The following is a 22,775-nucleotide window of genomic DNA, read 5'->3' on the forward strand; positions in this document are numbered from 1 at the left end:
ACTTTCTGTGTAACCTCGCTGGGTTTCTAGGCTTAGGGAAAGGCACAGACAAGGCCAATAGCATCATTCTGATGGTTTTCCCCTACATTAGTCTTCTTTCTCTACTAAACCCTGTGTGCATGTTCAGTCGTTCAGTCGTGGCCTACTCTGCGACCCCACTCTTGGCGCATGCCAGACACCTCTGTCCATGGGATTCTCCAGGCAAGAATACTGGAGTGGGTTGCCATTTCCTTCTCCAGGGAATCTTCCCGACCCAGAGATTGAACCCGCGTCTCCTCTGGCTCTTACATTGCAGGCGGATTCTTTATCCACTAAGTCATTGGGATGCCCCCTACTAACCCTTACATGATATTAATGACTAAAAGGTCCACTTTAGATGTGACTGTTCTGGGTAGTGTGGTTGCCTCCTGGCTGGTCTCTGTGACAGAAGGCTTTTCCTGACTCTGGGCTCAACTTTGTGAATTATCATCTCATCTTTTCATTTACATTCAGGATCCATCAGACCCGCCTTCTACTCTTCACCTGATTAAATGAATGAATTCTACCTTTACTCAGAGGCAAGTTTCAAAACTGAGATGTGCTCTCATTCACCCACTCCCTGCCCACCTCTCTGTATTCACATTTCTCCATGTCACAATCACACGAATTTAGCCTACAGGATCTACTGTAGCATCTGCCTTGTCCCTCCTCGATGAACAGCAAGCCCCGTGAGAGCAGGGATTTTTGTCAGGTCTGTACCCTGTTGGACTGTCAGTCTGCAGAACAGAGCTTGGCACTTGGAAATGCTCATACATATTCATCATGGCATGGAGGACACAGTAGAATAAACGCTCAGGAAGTGTTGCTGCTGCTGCTGCTGCTAAGTCACTTCAGTCGTGTCCGACTCTGTGTGACCCCATAGACGGAAGCCCACCAGGCTCCCCCATCCCTGGGATTCTCCAGGCAAGAACTATACCATCATCTCAAATTCTGCTACCAACATCTCTAGTACTGTCAACAGGAGAAAACTGCAAGTGTTCAGCTTGCCCCACACAGCTCCTCACAGCCTGGCTCCGGTCTGTCTTGCCGCTCAGTGTGACAAGGACAGAAACTTGCATTTATTGACATGGTAGCGCCATTCTGCCTCCCCATGTAGGCCAAGCCCACTGATTCTCCAAAGCCTCATTCAGACCGAGTCTTGCCTACATCCTTCTCTCCCTGACTACTTCTCTCCATAATCGATTTGGGATGCAGCCACAAGCCCCAGGACACCACCAACAGTCCTGTTTTATGTGGGTCTGTAACTCCTGCATCAGCTGCTGTTAATGTGTATGTGTCTCTCTCCTCCGTGAAGACTGTAAACTCCTTGAAATACTATCCGATCAGCCTCCTTGTACACCACCCTGCTTCCACCATTGAGACACACACACAGTCCCCTGACCTTGTCACCATGACACAGCAAAACCCCTCCGTTGAATTGAAGTTGAACTTAGAAATCCCATGGACTATGCTGGGAAAGATCGAAGGTTGGAGGAGAAGGGGACGACAGAGGATGAGATGGTTGGATGGCATCACCGATTCAATAGACATGAGTTTGAATCAACTCCGGGAGTTTGTGATAGAGATACGCTCTTGTGTTTAATCCTCACAATAACTCTCACAATAATCCTCACAATAACCCAGCACACCAGTCTGTGACCATTCAAACAATCTGGGCTGAAATCTCGACTCAGTCATTTCTCCCAAATGAAGGCGCCAAGGGCTTTAGAATGAGTAAATTTAGGTCCAACCTGACTCCTGTATTTCTTAAAAGCCAAACAAACGTCAGCCAGTTACTTAATTGAACTTCATCCTACTCATCTGTACCACGCAGATAACACTACTCCTTCAAGGGTTACTGTGAGGATTAAACACAAGAGCATATGTTAATCCCTCCACCTCAAAACAGTGAACAATGCATTACTTCCCATTTTCTCTCCCCATCCCCCCAAACAGGGAGAGCAAGATTATAGAGAAGAAAGGCTCATGGGACCTTTGAAACAAACAAAACTGCTAAATAAAAATCACTAAGGAGTCTTTACAAGCATGGGTTTCACCAACTAAAGTGTTACAATTTGCACAGCACTGCAGACCGGCCTCTAAGGCACCCCACCCTCAGCCCCATCCCAGACTTCTGTTCCCTTCCCTGAGATGGAAGTGAGCCAGATTACAGAACCCTCCCCACTCACACGGGGCTCCCCGCACTGAACTGCTCAAGCCTCTCACTGTCTTACAGCCCTCACTCACCCATCTGGCAGACAAACGAGCTTTGTACTTACAGGTCTTTCTTTTTCAACTGGCTTTGGGTCTCTTCTCTGATTTTGTTACCAAGAGACTAAAAGCCTGAAGAAGTCTATTTTCGGCCTCCAGGTGCGGTTGGCTTTAGGACCCAGAGGACTAAGGGGCAAACAACAGGGACACAATTCAGTCCCCCTGTCCCTCACTCCCCAGGTTTACATCGAATGAAAAGGCAGTTTCGGTGCTTCAGACCCCAAGGCCCAAGCCTGCAGCCTCAGCCACCATGTTCGGAGTTCCTCCTGCAACGCGGCCGTTCTCTGCCCATCACCCCTCCACCTCCGGGAAGCCCTCCAGCCAGCCTCACGCTGAGCTGGAGACTCAGACAGGCACAGCAGGCCTTTCAAGCAGCCCCAGGAGGAGGAAGTTTCTTGTTCCCACGGGCCTGGGTTTTTCTCTTTTGGGTCTGTTTTCTCTTTCTGAAACCAGGAAGCCCAATTTGCTTAATGGTTAAACCCAAAAGGATTACAGATTTTTTTTCTGTAAGAACCCACAGTCCCGTGGTCCCTCCCTCCCGGTAAAAAGCAATCCGTTTCCAAACCATCCCAACACAGGGGGGCTTTCTGTTCTCCCCAGGGAAGACTTTTTCATGCCACTATTTGGATGAAAAGTACAGCATTAACAGATCATTCATATTTCTGTTTGCCCCTCTCACCAAATGCTAAAAGTGCAACCACTGAATTACATCTCAATTCCCTAAAGAGACAAAACCCACTCTTTCTTTTCTCCCTGCCTCTATTTCTTTTTCTGCTTTTAACCAAACTGCTTTTAGGTTCAGACTCTCACACTTAGATCCCTCACATTTCCGTTCATTAGCCCTGAACGCACAGCGACTTCTGCTTTTCTTGCAGTAATTGAGGTTCTCCTTCTCGCCTATGGTTTTTGCTAAAAATGTGCCCTCCCTTAGTAACACAACCAAACCTTCAACAATCCTTCCTTGTGCCATCAGCTCCCCTGGTTTTAACCTCCAGGCAAGGGATTAGGGGGCCTCACCCACAGCCCCCATGTGGCCCCAAGAGGGAACCATGGAGAAGAGGGTGTCACTCAGGATCAGAGAGGTACAGACACAGGCTGAATGTATAACTGTTGAGCTACTGGTCGACCTCAGGAAGTCATTTACTTCCCTCATCCTCCGTGGACTTACTGGGAAACTGGGGCCACTGCCCCCTACAGCCAGGGCATCTACTTTGGGAGGGCTCTTGTTAACGTTACTTATGTGTGTTTACTCACAACTGCCTGATTCTTCCCAAAGAATCCTTTCTACATGTGTCGCTCAATTCTTTTTTTAAAAGAAACTTTTTATTTCGTATTGGAGTATAGCTGGTTAACAATAGTGTGATCGACTCAAGTGGAGAGCGAAGGGACTCAGCCATACATATAATGTATCTACTCTCCCCCAAACTCCCCTCCCATCCAAGCTGCCACATAACACTGAGCAGAGTTCCTTGTGGTGTACGGTAGGTCCTTGTTGGTTATCCATTTTAAATATACTAGTCTGTACAGGTCCTAGACTCCCTACCTACCCCTTCTCCTCATCAACCATAAGTGTCACTCAGTTCTTCTAAACATATTTTCAGCTGTGCTGGTGACAGCAGTACATCCCGTGTTTGGTCTATCAATGTGTTTATTAGGCCACAATTCTTTTATTATTATTATTCTTGGAGTTCAGTTGCTTTACAGTGTTGTGTTGGTTTCTGTTGTACAGCAAAGTGACTCAGCTATACGTATGCACATATCCTCACTTCGTCACCACAGAGCACTCAGTGGAGTTCCCTGTGCTGTACAGCAGACTCTGCACTTTGTTCTTGACAAGGGATGTCAATGTTTGAAACAGTGGGAGGCTGGAGTGGGATTAGGGGGAAAATGTATATAACACCTGTGTATTCTTATATTTCACTGTGTTGGAAATTTACCTTTTTGGCATTTTTCAATTTTTTTTCTTTTAACAATAGGATTTATTAGCATAAGAATGTAAGTTTATGAATGACATTGTTTACACATCTATTACTGTCTCTCAGATTTAAGAATAAGAGATTTGTTATTCTGTAATAAATGGAAGGAGAAGGCAATGGCACCCCACTCCAGTACTCTTGCCTGGAAAATCCCATGGATGGAGGAGCCTGGTAGGCTGCAGTCCATGGGGTCGCTAAGAGTCGGACACAACTGAGCCACTTCACTTTCACTTTTCACTTTCATGCATTGGAGAAGGAAATGGCAGCCCACTCCAGTGTTCTTGCTTGGAGAATGCCAGGGATGGGGGAGCCTGGTGGGCTGCCCTCTACAGGGTCGCACAGAGTCGGACACGACTGAAGCGACTTAGCAGCAGCAGCAGTAGCAGCAGCAGTATATGTGTAAGGCCCAATTAGGCCTTGATCCTCAACCAGAGCTAGGCATTGAACATCATGGGGCTGTTAGGGAAAACACCCAAGCTCCGGTGCTACGCCAGACTACTTCAATCAGCATCTCTGAGGGTCAGGCCTGGGCATCAGTATTTTTAAATCTCCACAGGTGAACAAGTAACTCTAAAACTTTTTAATCATTCCTTTTTTAAAAACATTTTCTGGATGCATACTATTTTTGAAATCTTTATTGAATTTGTTACAATATTGCTTCTGTTTCAGGTTTTGGTTTTTTGGCCCCAAGGCATGCGGGATCTTACTTATCCCATCCGGGATGGAACCCGAACCCCTTGCACTGGAAGGCGGATTCTTAACTACTGGATCGCCAGGGGAGTCTCCAACTCTAAGACTTTTAGGTGGTGGTGAGTGATGCAGAAAAAGCAGGGTAACAGGAGGTGAGGGATGGGATGGTTGGTGAGCAAGGTCTGGGTGAGAACGTGTTCATGGCGAGGGCCCCACGGAAGGGAACTGAACCACTGAGTCCCATGTGTGGATCAGAGACGGAGTGGGCAGAGAGTTGGGCTGCCCAGCATCCGAAGTGGGAGGTCTCGAGATGCCCTCGTCCAGAGCACCGCAGACTCACTTACTCAGCCCTTCCTTCAGCTCGGGGCAGTTTTGTGTAAGACCTCAGCTTCCTTTCAATATTTCCTCCTTTCTGCTTACGCTGTGGCCAGAGCAAGTTTCCATGGGAACCCAAAGAACTACTAACGCCACAGGTTATCTAGTTTAGACTCATCTTATTTGTAGAGCCGTAACTGGCAAATTCCAGTCAGGGAATCTGTGGGGAACTGAGAACAGCGACTACCGCTGAGGATCCCGGATGCACTATTCCTTTACTTGGTCTAGACGTCCACTGTCTCCTCATTCACAGCTCTCGTGGGTCAAACACAATGTCCATCTTTTCCAGCTCAAATTCTATGCACCTGGGGTTACTGTTACTTGTTGAATCTACCGTAAGAGACACAGGAGCTGCAGACACCTTCCAGACACGGGCTTCCCCTCAAGGAGCACTCTTTTCTTCCTGTTTTCCTTCAGTTCATGTCACCAGCTCCCCCTCCTCCACTCTCTCAAGTTTGACACAATATCATTAGCGTATCCAGTGTGTAAAAATGTTTGAAGAGCAATTGCAAAAGAATGACTCTTGTTGATCTCAGCATGCTCAGTCACTTCAGTCATGTTTGCCCCTTTGTGATCCCACGGACTGTAGACTACCAGGCTCCCTCTCTCTATGGGATTATCCTGGCAAGAATACTAGAGTGGGATGTCATTTCCTCCTCCAGGAGATCTTTCCCACCCAGGGATCAAACCTGTTTCCCTGCACTGACAGGCGGGTTCTTTACCACTGAGTCATCTGGGAAGCCCATCATCATTCCAAATGAACAGAAACCTGGTCTTTTATTTTTCTGTCTGTACACACACACACAGGCTTCCCTTGGGGGCTCAGACAGTAAAGAATCCATCTGTAATGCAGAAAACCTAAGTTGGATCCCTGGGTTGGAAAGATCCCCTGAAGGAGGGCATAGTAACCCACTCCAGTATTCTTGCCTGGAGAATCCCCATGGACAGAGGATCCTCGGGGGCTACAGTCCATGGGTCGCAAAGAGTCAGACACAACTGAGCGACTAAGCACAGCATGCGTGCACACAAACACACACACACACATACACACAGTGTTCCCATCCTCACATCTCTAGGTCAGTGTGTGCTTGTCCTTCAGGGGTGGGGCATCGTGACATGCAGGACATGATGAGGGGTTTACACCTTCTTTCACATCTGGTGCTCAGGAATCAGCATCAAAGGCAGGACACCCACCTAGAACCCCTGTTCCAGTGGAATCATCTCCACTGCTCCGGGATCTGTACCCTGCACACACACCCTCCCCGAGTGGTGTCAGGTCTGGAAATAAGGCATAAACCTTTCAAAATCACCCCTAGTAATCTGACAAAGTTCAGGAGAAGCAAGAAATTTAGCCTGAAAAGTATTATTTTTATTTTTTATTATTTTTAACTTTTTATTTTATACTGGAATATAGCCCTGAATACTCATTGGCAGGACTGACGCTGAAGCTGAAGCTCCAATACTTTGGCCATCTGATGCGAAGAGCTGACTCACTGGAAAAGACCCAAATGCTCGGAAAGATTGAAGGCAGGAGGAGAAGGGGCTACAGAGGACAAGATGGTTGGATGGCATTACTGATTCAATGGACATGAGTTTGAGCAAACTGTGGGAGGCAGTGAAGGACAGGGAAGCCTGGTGTGCTGCAGTCCATAGGGTCTCAAAGAGTCGGACACAACTTAGCGACTGAACCACAAATAACCGATTAATAGTGTTGACAGTTTCAGGTGAATAGTGGAGGGACTTAGTCATATATATATGTGTATCCATTCTTCCCTGGGCTTCCCTGGTGGCTCAGCTGGTAAAGAATCCGCCTGCAATGTGGGAGACCTGGGTTCGATTCCTGAGTTGGGAAGATCCCCTAGAGAAGGGAAAGGCTACCAATTGCAGTATTCTGGCCTGAGAATTCCATGGACTGTATAGTCCACAGGTTGCAAACAGTCGGACATGACTGAGTGACTTTCACATTCTTTCCTGAACCATCTGAACTCACCTGAACCCCTGTCCCATCCAGGCTACCACATAACACTGAGTAGAGTGAAAAGCTGGAGAAGGCAATGGCAAGCCACTCCAGTACTCTTGCCTAGAAAATCCCATGGATGGAGAAGCCTGGTAGGCTGCAGTCCATGGGGTCGCTAAGGGTCAGACACGACTGAGCGACTTCACTTTCACTTTTCACTTTCACACATTGGAGAAGGAAATGGCAACCCACTCCAGTGTTCTTGCCTGGAGAATCCCAGGGATGGGGGAGCCTGGTGGGCTTCCGTCTATGGGGTCACACAGAGTCGGACACGACTGAAGTGACTAAGCAGCAGCAGCAGCAGAGTGAAAAGCACTATTTTTAAATGAGAAAACAGCACACCATGGGAAACACAACCTCATCAATTTCAACTTACTGGTTTCAAGGCCAATATCTATGGAACTCTTACTGTGTACTTGGTACTATGTCAAGCTCTTTACATGGATTGTTTCATTTGATACTTAGAACAGTCTTTCAGATACTATAATATTCTCTCCATTTAACAGATGAGAAAATTGAGGCTTTGGCAGGTAAAGTAACTCCTCTAAGGTGACAGAGACAGTAAGCCTTGGAGCCCGAGTTGACTTGCTTGCTCTCCGGTCAGCACCACTTGCCCCCCAAACCCCGAGGGTCCACACCTGAGAGCATGCAGTGCAATTGAGGACCACTGTGCCCCATCACCCACCCAGAATGGCTTGCCCTCTGTGGATGGGTAAGACTGGCCCTTGGATGCTGACAGGTAGAGGGTTTCTTAGCAGGTGGGGTGAGCTGTTGGAAAAGGGAAACAGGACCACAGGGGTGAGCTTGGCAGAGGACAGGAGAAGGAAAGAGTGATTAGAGAATACACCTCTGAGGATAGAAACTGGCAGATAGAAACATTTACTTAAATGCGACAAGTCCCCCCGCACCCCTCACCCCAACACTTTACAGATGACAGAGTCAACATTTCTGAGCTGGGGAGACTTAAGAAGTCATCTAGAAAAGCAACTTCAGCATCTCCTGGGAAATGAATTACAAACACCACTTCCCAGCCGGACCTGGGGCATCACTGTCTTGTCGGTAAAACAAGGAGACTGCACTAGTGAATCAGTGGTTCTGGACCTCACCGCGGGTGTAAGAATCGCTGGAGGTTCTCTCAGACCCAGACTGCTGGTTCTACCCCGAGAGGGGCTGGTTCTTTGGGGGCAGAAGGCAGGGTGTTGGTGTTTCTAAGCGGCCCATGTCCAGAACTGTAGAACAAAATCATAGAAGATGGGGCAAAGGACAGTAAGGGCTGCAGTGGAAAGCAGGCAGCAACCAGTTCTAGAATTCAGAGATCTTGGACCACTGCAGTGCAGTGCAATGGAAACTAAAATGAGAAGACAACTTTCACAAGGAAGAGCAGATAAAAGATGAAGCACAGCCTCAGTCATCAACCCAGGGCTAATGTGTGTTATTACAAAATGGATCTTTCACATTTAATTAACAAACCCATCTGGCTTCCCAGGTGGCACAGTGGTAAAGAATCCATCTGCCAGTGCAGGAGACACAGGTTCAATCCCTCGGTTGGGAAAATCCTCTGGAGAAGGGAGTGGAAACCCACTCCAGTATTCTTGCCTGGAAAATCCGACAGACAGAGGAGCCTGGCAGGCGGGCTATAGTCCATGGAGTTGCAAAGAGTAGGGCACAACTTATTGACTGAGTGCACACACACACCCATCTGAACTCCCCATCTATGTGGATGTCACTTATCCTAATTCTAAGCAGGGGAAACCTCGGGCAACAGAGGGTTGAAGCCGCTTCCTAGTCTGGCAGCCCAGGATCCCCCGACACCAACCCACTGCCATTGTTCACCTTCTCCGCATTTGTTTCAAACTGGGTTCCCAAGTTACAAACACAATGCACAAGGTCGGGGAGTGAAAAAAAACAAACAGCATTTTCCTTGGTCTTTCTCCCTTCACCAAGTAGGTGAATCTACTGGCTTTTGTTCTGAGATGGTGTTTTCTCACATCTGGAGGGGAGCGAGAGGCAGGTGGACAGGAGGGATGAAGAACACGGCTCACACGGAAATGCAGATGTGTGGGTTCCCTGCAGAATCTGGAAGACACCCCAGGGCTTGGGCTGGTGCCTGGACGCCTCAGCTGGTCCAAGCAGCGCCCGGTCAAGGCTGCTGGTTGTGCCGACATACCTGCAGGGCCCCTCCTGCCCTGAGACCCAAGGGACCGAAGCCTCTCACACGTGGAGACTGGAACATTCTGGCTTTTTCTTCTCTACTCTCACTTGAAGGGAACATTCGCTTCCTGAGGTATGGGGTCATCCCCGCAGGTTTCACGTTAATACTTGAGACGCAGTATCAAGGGAGCAGAGGGCTGGCCTCCTGGGGACTCACTGTGCTCTCTGCCTCTCGGAAGTCGGGCCTGGATCCCCGACTTACCTCGGGGCTCACACTCCCACCAGAGCTGAGTTTGAAACTCTCCACCCTGGTTTCAGCCCTCCTGTTCTCCCTCTACCCCCACCCCAGCCCATCCGCCATGCCGCACGGTGCTCTTCCAGTTATCTTTCCAAAAACAACTGCAGCTCTCTGCTGTTTCCTCGTTCCTCACACGACAGAGCTTGGCAAGACTCACCCTTCACAGCAGCCTACCTTCCTGGTTCCACCCATCCTAAGAACCAGCTCCATGGGAACCCCATACCCGAGGGCCCCATTCTCCTCTAACCATCACACCTGCTCCTTCCTGGAATAACAACCCTCCTCCCCACATCAGTCCATAAGCAATCTCCTTCTGGTTTCAAATGAACCATTTCAAATGCCTCGTCCTGTGTGCAAAGCTGCCTGGAGCTACCGGGCAGAACTGACCGTCCCTCCTGGCTCATGTCTTGTCCACGCAGCACCGTCAGCGCCCAGGATGCTTTCAAGCCCTTCGGCAGACATTCAACAAACTCTGATGAATTGTGTAACTAATGAGACCACTTATGTGCCATTATTTCTCCTCCAATCCCTCAAAAGGCTCTTTCACTCACACCTTCAAGATAGTTGGAATTCAACAATTGTATTTTATTTTTAAAATTGTTTATTTATTAACTGTGCTGGGTCTCCGCTGCTTCATGAGGGCTTTCTCTAGCTGTGGCGAGCAGGGACGACTCTTTGTTACTGTCCCTGAGCTTCTCATCGTGGTGGCTTCACTTGCTGAGGAGCACGGCCTCTAGGCGCGGGCTCAGTAGTTAGTTGTGCACAGGTTAGTTTAACCAGAAGCATGTGGGATCTTCCCGGACAAAAGATGGAACTCTTGTCTCCTGCATTGACAGGTGGATTCTTTACCACTGAGCCACCAGGGAAGTCCTCAATGACTATATTTTAATTCTTTCACTCAAGCCAGTGTTTTCCAGATTTGCCAGCCCAGGAAAACGGCTGGCGTATTTGTTAAAAATACAGATTCTTGGACCCTGCCCTAGGCAGACCCCTGAATTCAAATCCATGTGAAGCAAGTGAGCATTCATAACAAACATTACAGGTGATTCTCCAGGTTTGACTTAGGGGACATTCTGTCCCCCACTGGAAGCTGAGAAACTTTGGAAATACAGCAACAGTAATAAGCCCTATTGACTGTTCACATGGAATTTCTGGTAAAATTGTTTTACTAAAAGATTTAAGTAGAAGGGGTGGAGAAAAAGACAGAGTCATGGCATATGTTCAGTTTTCACTTTTGCAAAACATTCTCTGGATAAGGGGCCATTTTACATCCAAACCCTCTGTAATCAAAATATTTATTTAATCAAGTGGCTTCACCCTACATAAGAATAAAGTCAAGGAGAATTACCTTTTTACAAGGACTACTTTAAAAGAAATCTTAATATTTGTAGTCCAATTTAAAAAAATGTATCTTTTTAATCAGGAAATGCAATATCACAACTGTGCTTGTATACACTTGTTTTTTCTTCATAAACACAGAAATGAGAAGGCTAAAATTCTTATCTGGGCTAAAATTTCAGAAAATGCTTCAGTGTAGCCATGCAGTTAGTTGTAATGATTGTTTAGTTGCCAAGTCGAGTCTGACTCTTTTGTAACCCCATGGACTGCAGCCCACCAGGCTCCACTGTCCTGGCAAGAATGCTGGAGTGGATTGACATTTCTTCCTCCAAGGGACCCTCCCAACCCAGGAATCAAACCCATGTCTCCTGCATTGACAGGTGGATTCTTTACCACTAAGCCACCTGTGAAGCCCAATTGTAATGTTAGATATTATAGTTGTAATGTTTGGAATAATTGTAATGTTGGATTTTATAAAAGCTGTGACTAAGACACTTCTGTACACAGTTTATTTTGCCTGTCCTTGGTTGTCCACGTAGCCACTTCATTGCAAAAACTGTCCTGTTTGTCCTGTTTCATTATGCCTATCGATGGATCCTTAAAGACACATTGTAAAAGAGGCGCACAGAAATGTTACACAATGAACTATTAACAGAAATATTCTGTAGCCCAGTTCCTAGGAAGCACATTTCTTTTTTCCCACCATTTCCCTTAGTAGCAGCTTGAAAGTGTGCAAGTATCAGTTGCTCAGTCATGCCTGACTCTTTGTGACTGCAAGGACTATAGCCCGCCAGGCTCCTCCGTCCATGGGATTCTCCAGGCAAGAATACTGGAGTGGGCTGCCATTCCCTTCTCGAGGGGATCTAAATTTTATCTTCTAAATAGAAGATAGCTTGTCCCAGTCACCTGTGTCCTGAACTGTTTTTCTCTATTCCTTTGGAGCAGAGAACACAAGATGGGGGGTGGGGGAGGAGGAGGGGGAGACAGTTGGAGGGGTGGGCCTGTTCGGAGCAGCAGGGGACAATTCATGAAATGTCCATGTCTTCCTGTTTACACACCCTTAAACAAGGCTCATCAGCATCACAACACACACACTTCCCGCCCCATCTTCTCCAGCTCAGTTAAGGGCCTCCAGGTGCTGAGGTTGGAGATCTGGAAGTCATCTTGTACTCCTCTGTCTCACTCCCCGATCCAGCTCATCAGCAAGGCCTCCCCAAGGACATCCACTGCCCATCCTCGGTCTGACCTCGCGGCTCCAGCCCCACAGCCTCCCACTGCCAGAGAAAATGCAGGACACCCAGCAACACCGGCATTTCATGAAACAGCCAATCATTGCGTCCCAAACATTGCATGAGATATACTAAAATCAATAATCAATCAATAAATGCGTCCCAAACATTGCATGAGATATACTAAAATCAATAATCAATCAATAAATGTGTCCCAAACATTGCATGAGATATACTAAAATCAATAATCAATCAATAAATGCGTCCCGAACATTGCATGAGATATACTAAAATCAATAATCAATCGATAAATGCGTCCCAAACATTGTATGAGATACACTAAAAATTCATTCATTGCTTGCCTGAAATTCAAGTGTAACCTGGGCATTCTGTGTTTGTATTTGTTAAATCTGGCAACCCTCTCTAGGATTTCCCAGATGGTACTTGTGGTAAAGAACCTGCCAGGCAATGCAAGAGACGAGAGACTTTGGTTCAATCCCTGGGTCTGGAAGATCCCCTGCAGTAGGAAATGGCAACCCACTCCAGTATTCTTGCCTGGGAAATACCATGGACAAAGGAGAATGGCAGGCTACAGTCCACGGGATCACGAAGAGTCAGACACAACTCAGCAACCAAACTAAACCACTAAGACATATTGCTGATGAATGAATGAATGAGTTTCCTGTCTGTAAAAGGAGATTTCCTTCCATTGTAAGCAGTCTTCACTGCGGCGTGTCCAACTTTCATAATAATATGTTGACATCCCCAAACAACCTTTTCTGCCCCAAACTCAGACTTTTCCCTCTCAAACAGTGAATGCACATTCCTGCCTGTTGCATGGTGATACCGCCCGCCCTCCAAGTTCAGAGTCACCAGGAGCTCCGTCTTAGTCCCACCAGGTGATAGATGGGACAGTGTCTTATTAGAGTGTTTCATTGTATTTTAAAGTGGTAATTTAAAAAATGTAGTGGGAAACTAAAAGTCCAGGTGTTGATATGAATGCTAGGAAAAGACATGATGAAAATTACAAGGTATGTTGAAAGCAGGAACTCTTCAGCCTTAAGCAAAACACTCTTCGGTGTAAGCTGGTCGCATTTTCTGGTGAAGAAAATGCGTGCAATTGAGACCATGGACGGAAATGCTGAACACATATTGAAAACTGTGTCTGAACAGGATTAGGCAGTTTTGAAACGGTGCAAACCGTTCAGCTGTCCGGGAATGGAAGCCCTTATCACACACGACTCTATTTCTGGCTTTGGGGTTCCAGAGAGGAAGAAGGGCCTGCAGGGGACCATCTGTGACTCAGCTGAGAAGCAAGGCAGCCAGGTCCTCCCACTGCAGCATGCAAAGACCCCTCCCCTTATTTTATAATCTTTCTGATTCCTGGCAATTGTTGGAGTTTCTGAAGAAGAAAAACATGAGGTCTTAGTTTGGACTTTTCTGAGCTGCTGGAGGAATGGCATATTTGCAGTGGTCCAGGCCCTTTGGGCTGGGTAGATAGGCAGCCTGAAGGCGGGCCAGGAAACCGCAGGACAAGGAGGAAGGGAAGTGCTGAAGGCCTCATGTCGGGTGGGAGAGCCTGAGAGTTGACTCCAGCAAGAAGGAACGAGAGACATGAACGCACAAGCTAACCAGAAGCAGTGGTTCCAGGAAATCGTGCAAAAGGCTCCCCAGTTCACGACTCTAAATTCGCACATGGTTTCTTGAGCCATTTAACAGATGCAGCACTATTTTCTTTGAGAAAGCCTTGGAAAGGTACCAGGCTGCATGCTGGCACGAGGACCACTAGGCATTCAGCACATGTTCATGGGAGCCCTCCTCATGCAGATGACGGGGGAGGGCGATGAGCAGGACTGTCTTGACCCTTGGGAGCTCTTGGTCAGTGGAGAAGCAGGCAAGTCCATGCTGATGTGGAGGGCACAGGTGTCCAGCAGAACAGTGTCCACCGCGCTTGGGAGCTGCAGCAGGAAGCAGATGGTCCTGTGTGTCCGGACGTATGAGGCCAACACCTCAGTTACAGCTGAACTGACCTCACCACATGACAGCGTTTTTAATGTTCTTTTCTTACTGAGGCAAAATATAAAGAGTCTCCTGGAGACGGATGGTGATGAGGGTTGCAGGACAGTGTGAATGTTTTTAATGTCACAGGATACTTAACAATGGTTAAGAGGGACTTCCCTGGTTGTTCAGCAGTTAGGACTGCATGCTTTTACTGCAGAGGGAGTAGGTTCCATCCCTGGTTAGGGAACTAAGACCCTGCAAGCCAAGCCGTTGTGGCCAGAAATTTTTTAACTAAAAAAATTAAAATGGTTAGACAGTAAATGTTGTGTTAGGTATACCACAATAAAAAAAAAAGAAGAAAAACAAATTTTAATTATTCACCTCCCCACAATTTATAGAGTAAAATGCACAGATCTTAAATGCTTTGTGAGATCAGTTTTTTTATAATGTTCCAAAGCAAGACGCAGAACGGCCATGTTCTGTGTGGACACAACCTCAGCACCCTTGAGTTCACTTCTTAGTCACCTCCTCCCCATGACAACTGTTCGTGACCTCCGGAGAAACAAGATCAGATAGTATGTATTTCTTTCTGTCTGACTTATCAATCCTTCACTTAATATGATGTTTTGGAGATTCAACCAGTCATTGTTGGAGCAGTGTCTTTTTTTTTTTGGTTTGAGTAGTCCTATTTTATGAATACATCATCCAGCTTTATTGAATCACTCTTCTGAATACTGTTTTATGAATATTTGTTTTATGTACAGGGTTTTTTGTTTTATGTACATATTATGAAAAGAGATGCTATATACATCACTGTACACATCTTTTTGTGGACATGCGTCTTCATCCCTCTTGCATAAATACCCAGAAGTAGAAAGGCTTCCCTGTGAGGTATTTGTATGTGGAATTTTATAAGAAACCACTGAAGGGCTTCCTGCAGTGGCTGGACCATTTCCACTCCAGTCTCCCCACAACCTCGCCTTTGCCAGCATGCTGTGATTGTCAGCGTTTTGGTTTTTTTTAATGGACCCTAATGGTCATGGAACCAACGTGAATGATGCCGGAAAAGGGTAGCAGCTTTCAGGCAGGGCTACTAGTTTCCCAGAAGTCTGCTCCTTCCACCTAGACGAGATGGCCAGCACCCCAAGCTGGAGTTTGAATGGGGTTCCTTTCTTTTCTTTCCTTTTCTTAACAAACCGCTTTCACATACTCTTTCACAACCAATCCTGATAAGAAATTCCAACAGATGGTGACAGAGCAGCTCAGAGATGCAGTAATTTGCCCAGAGCTCACAGGGTAAATCTCACCACCCTGGCCCTCTGCCTGAACAAGTCTCTGAGACTTAGGTCAATCTGGATGTTAAAAAAACAAACTTCTGAAAGAGCTACAACGGCACTATGCTACTTCCTGGCTGGCTCCTACATGGACTTCCTTTCTCACTCATGGATTGCTTTGACAGAGCCTTGCTCTGTAGAGGTCACGAGCGACCCTCAAACCTTGGAGTCCTGGGGAGAGGGGAGTGGTCCCCTATTGCAAGGGAGATGCTTGAAGTGGGAGGAGCTCTGTGTACCCACACACCTCACAACACAACCAGGACTTGCTGTGTTGGAGGCTGAGGCTCTCCCAGCAGGTAGGGTATCCCACCCCACCCTCAAGCTTCTGGAGTATGTTGGGGGAGACTGGGGGCGCAGGCTCTCTAAACCCAGGAGACACACCACCCTCCTAACTGTTGCCCAGTGTGGTGGCCCCTTCTCCAGGGACGGGAGCTATTCCACACATCTCAGCTCTTAAGACATTTGACATTCAGGTGGGAACTAACCAGATGTTAACAGGACATCTGAATTCACTGATCTGAACTTCAATCCATAACAGCCCTGACATCCTCAACGGCTGGATCTGGTGAAGTGGTTCAACCTTGGTACACAAGCAGGGTCTCGAGGACAGTGCTAAAAAGCACCAACGGGGACTTCCCTGGCAGTCCAATAGTTAAGAATTCACCTTCCAGTGCAGTCTGCATGGGTTCAATCCCTGGTCAGAGAGCTAAGATCCCACATGCCTCTCAGCCAAAACACCAAAACATAAGACAGAAGCAATATTGTAACAAATTCAATGAATCTTAAAAATGGTCCACATCCAAAAAATCTTTAAAAAAGAATAAAAAGCACCAATGCCTGGGTCCTCCACGATCCCCCTTTTATTAGTTGGGGTGCAGCTTGGGCCCAGGGAGAATTAAATGCTCCTGCATTGACTCCAGTGAGCTGCCAGGGCTGAGAACCACTAGAGAAACCCTATACTTTTGACTTCACCTGCTCTGAAGAAGACTTTACAGTCCAATGGTGTTGGGATCCTTTTATCAGATACTGAACTCCACTTCAGAACAGAAATCATAGTAATAGATAAGCTGTGTGTGTTGTTGTGTTGTACTCAGTTGCTCTGAGTACATGTCTGACTCTTTGTAACCCTAGCAACAACAGGCTTCTCTGTCCATAGGACTCTCCATGCAAGTATACTGGAGTGGGTTGCCATGCCTTCCTCCAGGGATCTTCTCAACCCAGGTATCGAACCCGCATCTCCTGTGTTACAGGCGGATTCTTTATTGCTGAGCCCCTGGGGAAGCCCGGATGGGCTATGTGAAAGTGAAATTCGCTCAGTTGTGTACGACTCTTTGCAACCCCATGGACTATACATTCCATGGAATTCTCCAGGGCAGAATACTGGACTGGGTAGCCGTTCCCTTCTCCAGGTATCTTCCCAACCCAGGGATAGAACCCAGATCTCCCGCATTGCAGGGGGATTCTTTACCAGTTGAACTACAAGGGAAGCCCAAGAATACTGGAGTGGGTAGCCTATCCCTTCTTCAGCAGATCTTCCAGACCCAGGAATCAAATTGGGGTCTCCTGCATTGCAGGCAGATTCTTTACCAACTGAGCTATCAGGGAAGCCCAAAGTGAAACTCGCTCAGTCGTGTCCAACTCTTTGTGACCCCTTGGACTATACAGTCCATGGAATTCTCCAGGCTAGAATACTGGAGTGGGTAGCCTTTCCCTTCTCCAGCGAATCTTCCTGACCCAGGAATCGAACCCACATCTCCTGCACTGCAGGTGGATTCTTTACCAACTGAGCTTTCAGGGAAGCCAAGGCAGGCCATAGATGGTTTAATTTCAGCTGTCCTGCTGGTTAGCTGCTACAAAAACCATCTCATGTTGCATTACAATTTCATGCTCTTATGCAAGAGTGGACATTGGAATTTATCCACCACCAACCTAACCCCATACCTGAACTCTCAGAAAAAAAAAGAAAAAAAAGCTCAGCATGGGAAAAAAAAAAAATCACTGATTAATAAATGGATCCCACTATTAAAAATTTGCTGGTGCAGCAAAATTGACTTTCTTATCATAATTTGTCTTCTGCGAACTTTATTTTTCATTCTGGAAATGTGTGAGCTTTTTATTTTATTCTATGAACTTTATTTTGTTCCACTTGGCCCCAAATGGAAAGTTATTTATTCCTGGATTTGGTTATACTCTAACCATAAGAAAATGGTAGTATTTGCAAAGTATTAGCTTTGGGGCATATTTTATGAAAAGTACTAATTCACTTATACTTATCTCAGATTTATCTACTATAAAACTATCACTATCATTTTCCTTTAGTTCAAGAGTCCTTCTACCTTATAGTTTATAATCAATGCTCAGAGAATGAATGTTTATGAAAAGCAGAGCTACTTCAAGTTTCAAACCTCAAGATCTAAATAAACAAAATAGCTTAAGTTCTATATAAACAAACAATAAACTAATCATCACTTATAAATGATGAAGTGTCAATAAACCTAGTGAATTCAGATTATACTATCAACACAGAAATAGAAAGAACTTACAGTGAAGAGCAGCTTCCTAGGAAATAACTTGTCTCCTGACCTTACAGGTAAAACTTAGAACAGCAGAAAATTACCAACCAGTTCATTTCACGAAACATTGGCAGTCAAAAACATCAGAAGCATAGTTGACCCTTGAACAGGGTGGGGCTAAGGGTGCTGTCCCCTTGGAGAGGAAAATCCATGGACACCTCTATATTCAGCCCTGGTTTACCACATTCACAGATTCAACCAAGGCAGATCATAGTACTGTAGTATTTACTAATGAAAGAAATCCAGGTATAAGTGGACACATGCAATTCAAACCCATGTCGTTTGTTCAAGGGTCAACTATAATCCAATTCATTATTCTTCTCTTATTGGGGTTTAGTTCATGTCTTTTAATTTTACCTCACAGGTCTGGCATACAGGAACCTCAGTCAATTTCATTGGGAAGCTTTCCTAGTGGCTCAGTGGTAAAGAATCCACCTGACAGTGAAGGGGACAAAGGTTCGATCCCTGGGCCAGGAAGATCCCACATTCTGCAGTGCAGCTAGGCTTGTGTACTGCAACTGAGCCTGTGCTCTAGAGCCTGGGAGCCGCAACAAGAGAAGCCACCAAAATGAGAAGCTCACGCACTGCAACTAGAGAGTAGTTGAAACTAGACAGAAAAGCCTGTATAGCAAGTAAAACCCAGCAGAGCCAAAAACAAATAATTTTCACTGTTCCCCATAAGCTCACATTGTTCTTTTGAAACTTGAAAGAAACAGTCAAAGTGGGGCTCCATCTAACATCTGGTCTACCGTTTGCATAAACACAGTGAGACATTTTTAAAATGACGACACATCATCACTCACTCATTCAGCTTTTCTCACCCTAGACTCAATCCCATGTCTATCCAGGAATGAGTCCATTATGACCCTGGGGTAGTTTATTACCCAAGTCACAGTCCTAATGCCCTTTCTGGCTTAGGTTCTTCTCATCTGTTTACATTTGGTGGAACCAGGAAGTGCAATTAGACAAAGAACTAGCACGAGCTACTCAGCAAGGAGTTCTTTCCTCTGCACGCAGCCCAGCCTCCAAAAGATCTCAAGCAAGTGGCTGGTCCTGGACGGAGCAGCGGTTCTACGGCCCAGAGGTTCTTACACGACCAGCAGCGGGTCCAAACTGTCAGTCAATTGTGTTTATTTCAGTGCATGACTCATGTTGCTTCTGGATCGGCATCAAAAATATGGACACAAGACTCCTCCAGCTCTACCCTCCTGCCCACAGAAAGCAAAGATGACACACAACCTCTGCTAACGCCCAGCCTTCAGGTACCATATTTGGGGACTATAGGTCCTGGAAAATCCCCAGAAGTGGTTCCAGCCAGGCCACAAGATAGACCAGAAGAGGATCCTGTAGGGGCCCAAGAATGAACACAAGGACTGACGTGGAGATTAAACAGCAACGTTTACGTTAACGTCAAGGTCAAAACACTTCTGCTTATACTGACTTCATCAAGACCAGAGAAAATTGGGATTTTACTTCAAGAGTCACCTGGCACCCCAGGAATGAAAGGAAATCGAGGGATCCTAATACATTTTCCCTTCTAAAGAATGTTTAAGTCTCATCCGCTTTCCTTTTAATTTCTTTTTGGAAAGCAATCATTCAGAAATGGAAACAGCCCATCAAGGAATCACAGAGAGACAGCAAGCAAGGGGTACCCAAGTGCTGAGTAGAGACACTGTCCAGAGGGTTGACACACTTCCCGGGGAATAAGTCGGTTTAGCCGAGGCTTAACCATAGATGATCTTGAATTCATCCCTGCAAATGCCATAGGAAGGTGGTGAGCCAAGGATGGATGTATGACTCACCAGATCCGTATTCTTTGCCTTTTATCCAGCCCTTTGCCATTAGTAATCTATTAACTACAATCTTAATAACTTTTCAAAGTCCAGGGCTTTGTAGCTGTATTTTAGAGTTGTGATAATGTAAGATATTGCTTCATTAGGAAGAAAAACACAAGCTAGATGAGTACTTAGCAAAAGAAAAATGTGACAGCACTATGAAGAAAAGGCTAATCCAGTCATGATTCACTACAAAACAACTGATTTGCTTTGCTTGGCCAGCAGAGGAAAATCATTTCTTTCCCAACAAATGGTGACCAGGACACTAGCGAGAAATGGAGTCACCAGCTGAAGTTAATGAACATAAAATCAACTGGCTTTAACCTAATCACACTTAAGCTCTTGATTTAATGTTCAGATATTCAGCTCAATTTCAGTATTTAAATTTTATTTGTCTTTACAAGTTGTGATCATAGTAAGAATGACACCAAACTGTCAGAACTGAAGGCTCTCTCTTGCTTTGGCTGGTTGTGAGTGTCTGGGTTTTTTTCTCCCTCAAGTCAGAGAGGTTGCACCTTGGAATCGTACAACTGTAGAGTTGGCCTTAAAAGTCAGATTTCCAGGATTCAAGTTCGAGCTCTACCCCACAGAGATGTGACATTGGGCAAGTTAATTAACCTTCAATTATCCACAAAAAAAGGGGATGATAATTGTACCAATTTCATAAGGTTGTTGTGAGGATTAAGTGAATAAAAACTTGGCAATGTTTAGAATAATGGATGACGTCTGTCCCCAGTAAATATCCCTGAGCTGTATTTATTATTGATCTCTCAGGAGGAGTTGCATTACTGTGTGTGCATTCAAGTTAATGTATAAAGTCAACTTGATAAACTATCCAGGATATTACCTTTCATATATTATAACCATGATTTTTTAAAAAATAACCTTTCAAAGTGAAATAAAACACATCAGCCTGGGAGTCGAGCTGTCTCATATTCCATTTACTTAGTATCCAAAGAAAAAAGTGGACTTCCCAGGTGGCTCAGTGAGCAAGGAAAACACCTACCAATGTAGGAAACACAGAAGACTGAGCTGGATCCCTGGGTCAGGCAGATCCCCTGGAGGAGGGCACGGCAACCCACTCCAGTACTCTTGCCTGGAGAATCCCATGGACAGAGGAGCCTGGCAGGCTACAGTCCATGGTGTCACACAGAGTTGGACATGACTGAATGACTGAGCATGCACACATGTCAAGGAGAAGGTATTTATTATCTCTAAGCCCTGGTTTCCTTAACAATACCAAGAATATCAATAACAAGCCTTGTAAGGAATGGTCATCTAACAGAGGACACACATTCAATACACGTTTGCTCTTTTTATTATATTTTCTGTTAAAGGTAATTATGGCCTGATACAAAAGTCAGGCAAGTAATAACAGTGCTGGCATCATTGTAAGATTCTTCTGGGAAATCCCTGGCGGCCCAGTGGTTAGGACTTGGCACTTTCACTGCCCCGGCCCAGGTAGGTTCCAGCCCTGGTCAGGAAACCAAGATCCTGCAAAAGTGTGTGTTAGTTGCTCAGCAGTGTCCACCTCTTTGCTACCCCATGGACTGTTACCCAACAGGCTACTCTGTCCATGGGATTCTCCAGGCAAGAATACTGACTGGAGTGGGTTGCCATTCCCTTCTGCAGGAGATCTTTCCCACCCAGGGACTGAACCCAGGTCACCTGCACTGCAGGCAGATTCTTTACCATCTGAGGCACCAGGGAAGCCCAACAGCCTGTGGCCAAAAAGAAAGAAAGAAAAAAGAAGATTCTTCCAATTAAGAAGGAAACTGGCTTTCATTTTGCCAATTTAACTACTGTGCCCGAACTAATCACTCCCAGTTCCTTTTCTCCTTGGGCCTTGGACATCAGTCTCCTCCACCAAAAGAAAGTTCAGAGTGGATTCCCAGGCTCACCTTGACCTAGTCTTTACTAAGACAGTCTGAATTTTGGGACCTGTGAGCTAGAGAGGCCCTTTAGGTCCCTACAGAGCCCAGGCAGCATGGAAAATGTAAGTCATCTGGTGTGGTCCCTTCTCTGTCCATCACTCATCCAAACATTTTCTCCCTTTCATCCACACATGGTGTTTCTGAGCTTGAACAAACATTTCCAAATGCACTTCGGGCTCAGGTACAAGTGCACACCTAAGTTCAGATGACCACAACCTATGCAGTCACTTCCATATTGTTGCACAGAATCAGCTCCCTAAAGACTATCATGGTTAAAAAAATGATCACTTGAGCGAAAAGAAAAGCAAATACGAAATATTTGTTAGGCCTCTGTTATGTTTCAAGTACATCCATGCAAATAAACACAGCTGAACTTCAAAAGACCTTCTGTTATGAACTGTCACCTAACAGATGGCCATAGGGAGACGTGGAGAAGTCAGATGACTTGCTCGACATGACACCTCTGACAGGAAGGACTCACACCTGAGAAGGTAGAGCCAGGTCATGTGACCTGTCCTCTGTCTGTCCCGCCCACAGGACATTCCTCCTCTCACAAAGAGGAGGAAGCACTGACTCAAATGACCCCACCTCCCTTGATGTCAGTGACAGCCTGAGAGAGGCAATGGCCATAATTGCTCTCCAGGTGAGGAGCTGGGGCTCATGGACACTGCTGCCCAAAGGAAATCTAGGAGTTAACAGCAGGGCCATCTCCCCTGAGGCAGCAGGGTTGGGGGA

At 46.1% G+C, this 22,775-nt stretch overlaps 1 protein-coding gene across 4 annotated transcripts in view; it reads right to left on the reverse strand.

Moving 5' to 3' along the window:
* Positions 1-22,775, reverse strand: part of LYN (LYN proto-oncogene, Src family tyrosine kinase) — a 111,285-nt gene that overhangs the window by 71,153 nt on the left and 17,357 nt on the right. Inside the window, exon 1 of one of the 4 annotated variants that reach the window (XM_055431659.2) lies at positions 2,298-2,641. The exons of 2 other annotated variants lie outside the window; for them this stretch is intronic. The gene's annotated coding sequence lies outside the window, so the exon portion shown is untranslated. Of the gene's footprint in view, positions 1-2,297; positions 2,642-22,775 lie in introns of those variants that run through there. One more of the 4 variants, XM_055431661.2, reaches the window with a different exon arrangement.

Source organism: Moschus berezovskii, chromosome 16 (assembly GCF_049115385.1).
Source record: "Moschus berezovskii isolate FMDL1 chromosome 16, NW_MosBer_1.0, whole genome shotgun sequence".
Lineage (NCBI taxonomy): Eukaryota > Metazoa > Chordata > Mammalia > Artiodactyla > Moschidae > Moschus > Moschus berezovskii.